Below are 10,868 nucleotides of genomic sequence, written 5' to 3'. Positions count from 1 at the left end.
GCACAGCTTGGGTGGTACAGATGTCCTCCGTGCATCAGCATGTTGTCCACAGACTCCCCACCAAGCTGTATGAATGATGTAAATTATCTAAAAACCATTAGTGTCAAATCCTGCCAACAAATGCACCATGTTTTCAGCTGGTTTAGTGAAGTCTTAAACTTTTCGGTATATGTTTATGCCCTAAAAATCGGACCTCGTGTGTTTATATAAAAGATTTAACTGACGTGGGAGCTAAAACATATACACATGGGAAATAAGCAGCTGTCGCTGTACTGTGTGCAATCTATCATTAAAGATTGATTTATCTATCAATAAAACAGAAAATGACATTATATTAAGTGATGTTATTAATAATAAAGTAGCCTGGAATACAAACAAGAAAAGGTGGTGTTTATGTCGTAAACATGAATGCTACCAAGTATACAGGTGATTCTTCATCACTCCCATACTAAAGCTTCCGGTTCTGTTTGGCATTCACAGAAACATACAATTAGTAGTAGTAGTCTCTGCAGGGAATGGGAAACATGTTTTGTGCACCCACAACGCTCCCTGTACTTCCACACAACTCCGTCCATGTACTGCGCTACAGGATGAAACCGCTATATTTGTTTCCACTTACCGCCTACTTAGTTGAAGGCTTTGGGAATGTGAGGCTAGTATAACCTATCTGTACACTTCCATAGAATTTCAGGAACACAATATACAGATAAATAGGAAATGATTAACATAGTGGGATAAACACAGAGATATTTATTTCCAGCTGGAGTAGAATGCTGCATCCAACTGTTGGAAAACATAATTACCCGGTCACTTACTATAACAATAATACATTATTGCACGTATAGGTGACATACAAATTATAAAATGGCATGTGTGCGTCAAAAGAAAAGAGAAACGGCCTTTGTCATTCAAACCTAGTTGAAAAATGTAGGTAGATGTACACGAGCCTCTTGGATGTCTGAAGTTAAACTACTATATATCATCATTAAAAAAATAATTGGTAAAGATGAGGCCTATATTGGCTGAGGTATTAATACTTAAGGATTGCAAGCTTTTGAGACTATATAGGTCTCTTCTTCAGGAATATTGTACCAGAATATACTATAGGTATATAAGGAAGAAGAAGACTACCTAGATAGTCTTGAAAACTTGCAATCCTTAATACCTCAGCCAATTAAGGTATCATCTTTACCAAATTTGCTTTCTCTCTTCCTATGGCTAACATAGTACTCCATACCTATAGAAATTACCCTATATAATACATACATATATATATATATATATAATGTATAATATATATATATGTATATTATATCTATATATATTATACATATATATATTATATTATATTATACATACATACATACATGAAGATCAGTTCTTGTGTTGGTCAATACATGGCTGCACAGTCTGCTGAGTAACTCACCGGCTCTTCTTCCAGTAGACAAACCCCACAGCACCTTTTCAGGCAGCAGACTGGGTCAGAGCTGGTCCCCTTCACTTTATAGTCCAGAGACGAAGGGGGTGGCTGAAAATGTTCATGAAATAAACGCAACACATTACAGGTTATCTTTAGGCAACATGAAACAATAAACATCATATATACTGATAATTCCATTTGTGTCACTACCAAAATTACGACGTGAATGTTTTCCATTTTCCCTCCCCATGTATTTATATTATTTGCTTATTGTTTTAAAAATTGTACCAGATGACCGGTTATCTTTTAGATCTTCCTAGTGTACAAGCATTATCATCTCTTCTGACCTAGGCTCTCAGGCTACTTTTCCCATCAGTTGTGATCATTTACAATCTCACCTGCATATGGATTATTATTTTGCAAATGTTTTTTGTTGACTCTCCCAGATTATAGTGTCATCTCTAGTGTGGTCCATCTCCAGTCTCATCTAATAATAATAATATCTGCTTCCTGAACAATCCAAGTATCTTTACTGGACAATTTACTGTTAATTTACTTGGACCTCCCAGCTACAACCTGGCATGTGAAATGCATTGTACTCATTATCTATTCCCTTATGTTTCGAGATCACATGTACAGTATATAAATCACTGACGTTTTATGACATTATGACATCTATCATGTATTACAAGTGGGAAAAGTCAAGCTGGCTCTTTACAAAAAAAACTATTAAAAAGCTTCCAGATGAGCTAACACATTGTACCTCTGGCTGTCACAGTCTGATTGTTGGAAATATTGACAATGGCAACTACAATGTTTTGGCCTGCTCAGTTTCATGAATTCAGACTAATCATGTCTGGCCTGAATGTAAAGTGGATTCAGCACAGCTTACCAGCCTCTGTAGTACACACGGACACAAAGACAGAAAAGCCTGCAAGTTATTCCAGGATAATTCAATATCTCTGAGGGCGAGCTGTAGGCTGTCATAATCAAGGTGTAGAGTTTTCATGCCTCCTTCAATTCTCTTCGAGATTCTGTACACTTCCAATACCTCTGCAACACACAGAAGGCCAAACATTCATAATTCTAAAGTGAGATCAGTAATCAGCTATTTTAAGTAGTACAGAAAACGAGAGAGTTGTGGGTGATTACAATTCGACGCTCTTCATCTATTTACATTATACAAAATGTAATGAAAAAAAAACCATTATTTCTTATTTCTAATTTATACCTCCTAAATGACCTACTTTAGGACACAGGTCCTTCAGACGCACTTCCCTCTGACGCCAATCTTTTGTAGGATCTCAGAATGTTTGATTGTATCACAGTCCTAAAATACTTGATTGTACCGTCTCAGACATTGTCTCGTTTTCTATTACCTCATTGCTATTTGTCTAGCTATCACTAACCCATCTGTGACTCTCTGCTTGTGACTACTGTATCTACCTAGCAAACTGATCTACAGCGTAGTTTCACCCCAGGTAGTATACCATCAGCATTTGAGCTAGGTGGTCAGTGGCATTGTTTCTGAGAGGGGCGTTTTCATTCCCCACCATGTACCTATATTTATTATTTTTAGCAAAATATGTATTTTAATATATTTTTATAAATAGGAGAGGAGGAGGCATTAGTAAGGAGGAGGAGAGGTGTAAGTAAGGTGGTGGGTGAGGAAGACAAATCTGGCAGCAGCACTTATGGTGAATTGTAGAGGGGTGAGATGTGTATGAGAGAGACCAGCTAAGATAGGATTACAATAGTTAAGGTGGGAGATAAGGAGGGCATGGACAAGAGCCTTAGTGGCATCTTGTGTTAGGAAGGGACAAATGCGGGCAAGATGAGAAGGCAGATTCTTAAGACGGACTGGACGTGGGTTGAATGAGAGGTCAAAGTCAAGGGTAACACCAAGGCAGCGAGCGTGTGGGGATGATGAGATGATTGCATCATTGACATTGAGGGAAACTGATGACGTAATGTTAGCATTGGAGGGAGGGAAGATAAGATTTTGGAGAGATTGAGTTTTAGGAATCCTGCAGACATCCGGTGAGAGACGGAGGCAAGGCAGTTACATGGTAAGAGAGAGAGAAATCAAGACAGGATAGGTAGATATGGATGTCATTATCTTACCGATGTCATTGAAAGCCAAAGGTTCATTAGTAACTTTAGTGAGGGAGGTCTCACTAGAATGTCGAGAATGGAATCTAGATTGAAGGGTCAAGTGAAAAGTTTGAGTCACGAAGTTGATAGTACATACATACTGTCACGATCACGAACACCAAGGCACTCACCGCAGAAGTTCTTCTGCTCCGAAACCCCTCACCAAGGGAGACCCTTAGAGACAGGGAGTGGAGGCTGGGATGATTCCAACAGTGAGGAGGCCTGATGCAGGTGGATAAATTAAGGGCCGAGTTGGTGTGCAAGGTGCAGTAGCCTCGACAGTCGGAGCCGGTAGGCAAAAGGAGCTGAGCCGGGGTTAATTCCGGTAACGTGCACAGGAGGGCTGGGTCGGTAACAGAGCAGGTAATCAGGCGAGCCAGGTCAGTAACAAAGCGGGTAATCAGACGAGCCAGGTCGGTAACGGAGCGGGTAATCAGACGAGCCAGGTCAGTAACAAAGCGGGTAATCAGACGAGCCAAAAAACTGGAAACCAGGATAAGCAGGATACGGTACCAAATCGTCAAGCAAAAGAATCGTCAGGCAGGCAAGGGTCAAAAACTAAGGCAATATTAACAGCAGCAAAAGCTCAGGATACTCAGACCACAACAGGGTACAGAATGAGGCAGTACCAGGGTTTTTAAACTTGGCGCCCTTACAAGCTCCGCCCCCTGGACCGCGTCATCACAGTTCTGGGTAATCTCCCAGAACTCCGCCTCCGGACCCGTCCAGCCGTGCCCCCATCAATACAGACAGGAGGAACGCCACTGGACCGGGAGCGGGTAAGTACCGTGTACTGGGGATCAGTGCTCCGTCGGGCATCATGATGCCGGACGGCAGCACTGTCCCCAGATCCCACATTCAAACCTCGATGCCGACGATCGGAAACCCGATCGTCAGCATCGTGGGGACCAACCGTAACCCCCGGAGCCGAGCGCTCGCAAGTGGTCCTCCGCCCGCGAGCACTCGTCCCCGGGGAAGAGACCAAGACTCCTCGACGCCGGCGATCGAGGACTCGACCGCCCGCGTCGAGAGGGATACCCCTCACCCCCGGTAGCGGCTGCTCGCGAGCGGTCCTACATACGCGAGAACCCGACACCGAGGGAGAGATCGTGACACATACATACATACATACATACATATATATATGTATGTATGTACTATATATACACATACACATACACAAATGGTTCAAGAAGCATGAAGGTGAGAGGAAGTAGAGAGATGGGACCGTAGCGGATTTTTGGTGTACAGTTTTTGGTTTTGGTTTGGGAAACATGAATGCACATTAAAGTGATCAGATTTAACGATCTTAATCATGCATGTTGAAATCACATTTATAAAGAATGTATTGATTGTTAAATTATGTTTTGCATTAATTATCTAATTCTGATTAAACGATACAAATTATTCTATATTATTAGTGTCCAAGACACATATTATATTATATAAAGCAATTTCTGGTTGTTACCCACGGGGGCACCAGTGGGATAGGCCACCGCTGGGGCCGGGGGTCCTCTCTGCTAATCCACCATTGGGGACACCCTTGGTTCACTGTCCCACGCAGTGTAAGAGATCCTCCGGCAGCTGTCTCCTCCAACAGGTCCTCTCCCTCTCCTCAAGTTCCTGCGAACTATAGATGGCCGCAAGCGGACGACCTGTATAGAATTACGTCACTCTTTTTGAATTTTGACATCAAAACTGAATTTGGCGTCTGTTTTCATTCCTAGCCCTATATAATCCCCAGTAACCCACTACATCTTGCCTTCTGATGGTCATACATGTGCCTGTCATAGTGTTTCCTGTCCTCGTGCATTATCTGTTACTGATCCTGTGTATTTTTGAGTGCGTTGAATGGTTATTGGATGTACAGTCTTGGACTGGCCATGTGTCCACTTTATTGCGTTTTTTGTGGCAGTTACGGTCCTTTAATTTGTGGCCAAGGACCGTTCAAGTGTTAGAATACAGCAGGTGGCCACACGTGTCATTTATCAGCCACTGGCCCTAAAGTATCAGGGCCAATTTAAACCCCAGCCTGCTTTTATAATAGCGCCACCTGTGTTTGCATTTACCTGAGATGTAATCTGTTCCTCGAGAAGAAAGCAGCACTTCGCTACACACTGAGGGGTGGCTAATACTGCACAGTATGTCATTAGTTTTCTGAATTACCTGCAAATAAATTAGAGAAAACATTGAAGTAGCTTAAACCCGGTCTGTCGCTTTTCCCGACACCTACATTTTCATTACAGATAAAGCTATGTATTAAAAGCACACCTTACGCATATGGCATGGGAGCCACCATCTTTTCTGTTCTCAGGGTGAACTTGAAATTCTTCCCTACTAAAGCAACCCCTCAACTTTTGAATGGACTCCAGTCAAGAAGGAGTTGGGGACAAAAATTTGCCCTGGTCAATAAACAATCTTCGTGAAGCCTGCTAGATGATTGCTTTTTCTCATATGTGGCCACTTGTATCCAGCAGAGGGCTTCACAACAATGTATTGAGTGGCTCCACAAACAGTAAGTAAGAGGTGCTATCTGGCACTGACCCATAGGGTATTTGCCCAAGGTGCCTGACACATGGGCAGCATACACAGAAGCAACCAGGAATGAAGGAAAGGAGAAGGACTCCTTTAAAACAGGCATTGATTTGGATGAGCTAAATGGGAAGGCTTCTTCTTTACACCTTTAAAGTCGAGATGCATCTTAGGTTGGATATTATGCACAGAAAATATTAGCCAACTATTTTTGTTTTAATCAGGAAAAAATTTTCTATAGGGTGAAGTAACTATTCTAAGGCCTTATACATTTTATTGGGAGATTCCTGCACGGAATTAAAACAAAGAACCCAGTAGGCCGCGAGGCTGCAGAATAATTGTTATCCATTTCTATGTTTTCCTCAGGTCATTGAAGCAAATTATGGTAAGTTCTTTATTTTTGTTTAAAGAATGAATTTACAATGTACTTTAGTAAGCATTGTTTTTAAGAACACCGCCTGGGACACCAGGGTATCTCTTGAACATATGTTTATGTTATCGTCAATGTTCATGTTATTGATAATTTTATATTCCGCTTTTTGTAGAACCTGCTGGGGCTCTATAAAAAAATAATTTAATGAATTGGCTCAGTCAGGACTCCTGTCCAAACTTTCCATACATTTCGCCTTGTAGAAGGTGCTTGTCTAATGTGCCAACAAATACTAAGGGAGTGACAAAATGAAACACCCTGCTTTGGTATTTTTATAGGAAAACAATTTGAAAAATGACATCTCTGCTCCTTTAAAAATGGGTCAAGCTAAAATCTAGCTTCCAGGACATGTCATTACCTTGTGAATATTTGACAGGCACTTCTGGAGATGCAAAATATATGGGTCCACCTTAAAAGAAAAAGAAAAAACAGCGTGAAATCAAATGACACAATGCACACGTAGAGTGATCAGAATCTTCTTTTTTTTTTAAAGAGATAATCTATATAAAGTAAAAAAAAATTCCAGAATTAAAATATTTTTTATGGATTTTCCCACAGCCACCATGTAAAAGAGGGTATGGATCAACTCTAAATACAAATACACCAACTGCATCCCTAGCTGTAACAGTCCATAGTGCTTTGCCTATATCCGGGGGGGGGGGGGGGGGGGAACTACAGTATACCCTCTGGCATTTTAATGGTAAACATAGAATTTGACAGCAGATCTTGTCTTAGATTCAGGATAGTCCTGAGCCTATCCCAATTCCCTCCTTTTATTAGCATGTACCACTTCTGCTGGGAGGCTGCTCCACTTATCTGCCACCCTCTCAGTAAAGTAAAACTTCCTTACATGACACCTCTTAACGTGTTAAAATCCAGGTGCAAATGCTCTTACCTGGGAACATTCGGTAGCAAGCTCTCTGTTGTCCTGGTCTTGCATTTGACACCCAAGCAGATACCAGAAGAGACCTAAAAACCCAACAGGACAGGTATTTCTTGTGACATCAACACTAAAGCCAGCAGGAAACTGTGTACGGAGAAGGTGGGGCTGGCCGGCCACATGGAGACGCTCACCTGTAGAGGAATCCCTAGGTGGGGGCAGGTTCTCTGGCAGGGAGGGGTAAGTACACAACAGGAGTGACACGTTAACACAGGGAGGGGTGGTAATAGCCTCGCAGTACCGCCCATAGACTGCTGCAACAGGGAAAAGAACAATACAATACAATCTGATGTTTACATAAGATAATATGTCTTATAAGTATGACAAGAAAATGTTGTATGATCAGAGCAGCATGTAATATAATGCCCTGCAGCATTGTAACCGCATTGTAACCACATTGTAACAGGTGTCAAGAAGCACCCAGAAGTCTGCAGAGCCAGCCAGGCAGGTGCATCCCAGAATAAAAACTACGGCGCCTCGATTTACAGCCTTAAAATATCAAATCCATTTACTAGCGTGATACGCCCCAGGGGTATGATCTCTGTAGACTCACTTTGTTCAAACAAAAAGAACCAGGGCATTCAATTTTAGGTCATCACAGTAAGAAGTCTGGTTGATGTGGCATGAATTAAAAAGCCATTATTTTGGCTTTCTTTCACCCGTATACCTAGCATGCAATATGTACTACACAACAATTCCTAGCATTCTCAGTCATTTTTAAAGTACACTTTCTCATTTTTGACATTTTGCAATAAAATACTGAATATGACTGATGCCTTACAAACTCCCTAGTACCTTCTTCAAGAATAACTTCTTGAAGAAGTTGGGGAAAACCAGGGCTTTGGGAATCCCAACAGTAAGGAGGTCTCAGTGAAAGCAGGTAAGTATAGGTACTGAGTGGAGAATGCCAGGTTCAGGCTCCAACGTAGGACAGGGGACACAACAGGTAATGCAGGAAACCAAGGATTAAGGTAAGTCAGGATAGCAGGGTTGGTACACGTCGGTCTCTTGTATGGGGGGTGGCTGGAAGAGTGAGTGAATGGATGTGAGTGTGTTAATGTATAGTGCTGGAGTGTCAGTGTTTTGTGTACGTATATGTGTGTATTGGTTATCAGAAGGTGGGGCCCAGAGAACCACTTGGCTTTACTTGCCCCACAGGCCATAAGGTGCTAGCCCCCTGTCTGTGGGTGGCTGTATCAAGTCTTAAGAAGGGATCCCCATAAATACATCACTGTCCCCAAGTTGAGAAACTCCCAGAAGGTCTTGACAGGTTCTTCCATGAAGCTTACCACACTGTGCATAAGACCCGTTGGGTTTCTTCCGTAAGAAATGCTGATCTGCCCCAGAACTGAATCCATTATGCAAAAACATGATATTGTTTAATCACCCTGTAACTCTGTATTGTGTAAATTGTATTTTTTGTGTGTATATTGTATGGAGTAAGGTCACTATCCTGATATTGTGGCTAGAAAAAGTAAGATGCATTTTCTAAGTTTAGCCCATCTAAGGCATGCTGGAAAATTCCATATTAAGAGCAGAAGAGTCTCAACAACAGCTGATACCCGTTTCAGAGGGGAAAAGATTATTATTGTCCACAAAGGGTCGTTTCAAGAACACTGAGTAGTTATCTTTTTACAGAAGCACGAGGCCTTTTTATATACACAGTACATTATTCCTACCTGAGCAAAACTGCTATAATCACTAAGAATGGTTTCTTTATAAATATGCAACTTGTTCTCTAGGGGGTTGTTATTTTGTATTTACAAAGTGTACAATTTCTTGAAGGGATTGGTGCTAACTCTACTGTGCTGGACACATCTTAACTTAAGTTGTGTAATGCATGGTCTTTTATGTGTGCACATTCACCAAAAAACATCCAACAAATCATTTCATGTACAATCTCTTAATTTATTCTTTTTCTTTTAAATATACAATGTGACATATATTTTTTTCTGTACAAAAAAAAGTCCCTTTTTTATTGTTGGAAGAAACTCCTTTTGATATAAGCAACAAAGTTACAAATGATCACATTAGATAAGCAACGTATCAGCTCGGTTCACATAAGGTCTTGCAGTTTTCATTTTTAGGTAGCTTTTTAGTTTTGTGCTTTTGTGAGAAAAGTTTTTTTAACCCTGAAAGCTCATAAAACTGTATTTATTACTTAATATCATAACCTATAGCTCAGCTATAGTGATTACTATCATCTAAAAACGAGTAACTCTCCATCTGTTGAACTACAAATCCCATGAGCCTCTTGCTAGCTATATTACCATCTGCCCCTATATTGCCATATGCCTCATAGATAGAGGGTAATTCCATGTAATTCAACATTTGCTGGGCAGCCGCAGGCTCACTGCCCAATCTGCCCTTTACCTTACCCATGTAACTGCTAAAACATGGAATGATGTTTTCTGATTTGTAAGAATTCAAGTAATATCATGAGAATAAAAAGAAAATGAGAGTTTTAATCCATGCCCAACATGTCTTCTGGAGCAGCAGATTATGATACAGATAGAAACCATATCATTGATTTGTACGGATCATTCAATACCTTCAGCATTAAAAGGTGCATTATGAAAAAATACTGATTATTGTCCTAAATCAGCTCTGTATTTTTTCTGATAGCAGCATTTGTGCTTTGTGAATTAATTACCTACTATTGAGCAGCCTTACATACACAAGTGTAAATATAATTCAATAACAAAGGTTTCAAATGGAATATAACCTCTGCTACAAGGGTTTCGCTCTTCCAGGCTTCCATGACCCCAAACAGGAATTTTCTATTTCAGACATTGATTGGGCTGTCTGCGGCGAGTCTGAGATGTCCAGAATTCTGGGCCAGTTTGTGGTATAATTTCAACACCCTTGCTCTACTACTATATTCAAGAAAGGTCCCCATGTTGCTCTCTCCCACCACTTGGCCCCACTGGCATTTAAACACAACAGTTTGGGTGAATGTTATCATATAAAGTCCATTTTAAGCAGCATAAATTAAATAGGAAAATCCATTACATGTGACGATTAAATGTACTTAAGACAACTAATATGGCTTAGATGACCAATTATTCCATAACATGGGAATTAAGGATGGCTGTCATATCAGTCATTTTTCCCCACATATGTTGCAGCTCACCCTGCTATAAAATGCTTCCCTTATATATATGAAGCATGTATAAACTTGATTAAGTCATTCTGTTCTATACTGCAGGACAGGGAATAATATTATGTATGTACTGGAAAAAAGCTCCCGATATGGCAACTGTAGTGACTGGTCATTCACTTCTACAACAATTTCAAATTTAACACATAAGCATCAGCCTGATGGAATTACTCAGCATGGCCTGACTTACACTGGAACATTTCACACCAAATGAAACAGATGATCATGACAT

Source organism: Sceloporus occidentalis, unplaced genomic scaffold, assembly GCF_023333645.1.
Source record: "Sceloporus occidentalis isolate IW3139 unplaced genomic scaffold, rSceOcc1.0.p SCAF_16, whole genome shotgun sequence".
NCBI classification, from domain to species: Eukaryota; Metazoa; Chordata; class Lepidosauria; order Squamata; family Phrynosomatidae; genus Sceloporus; species Sceloporus occidentalis.
Note: the sequence above shows the minus strand (reverse complement) of the source record.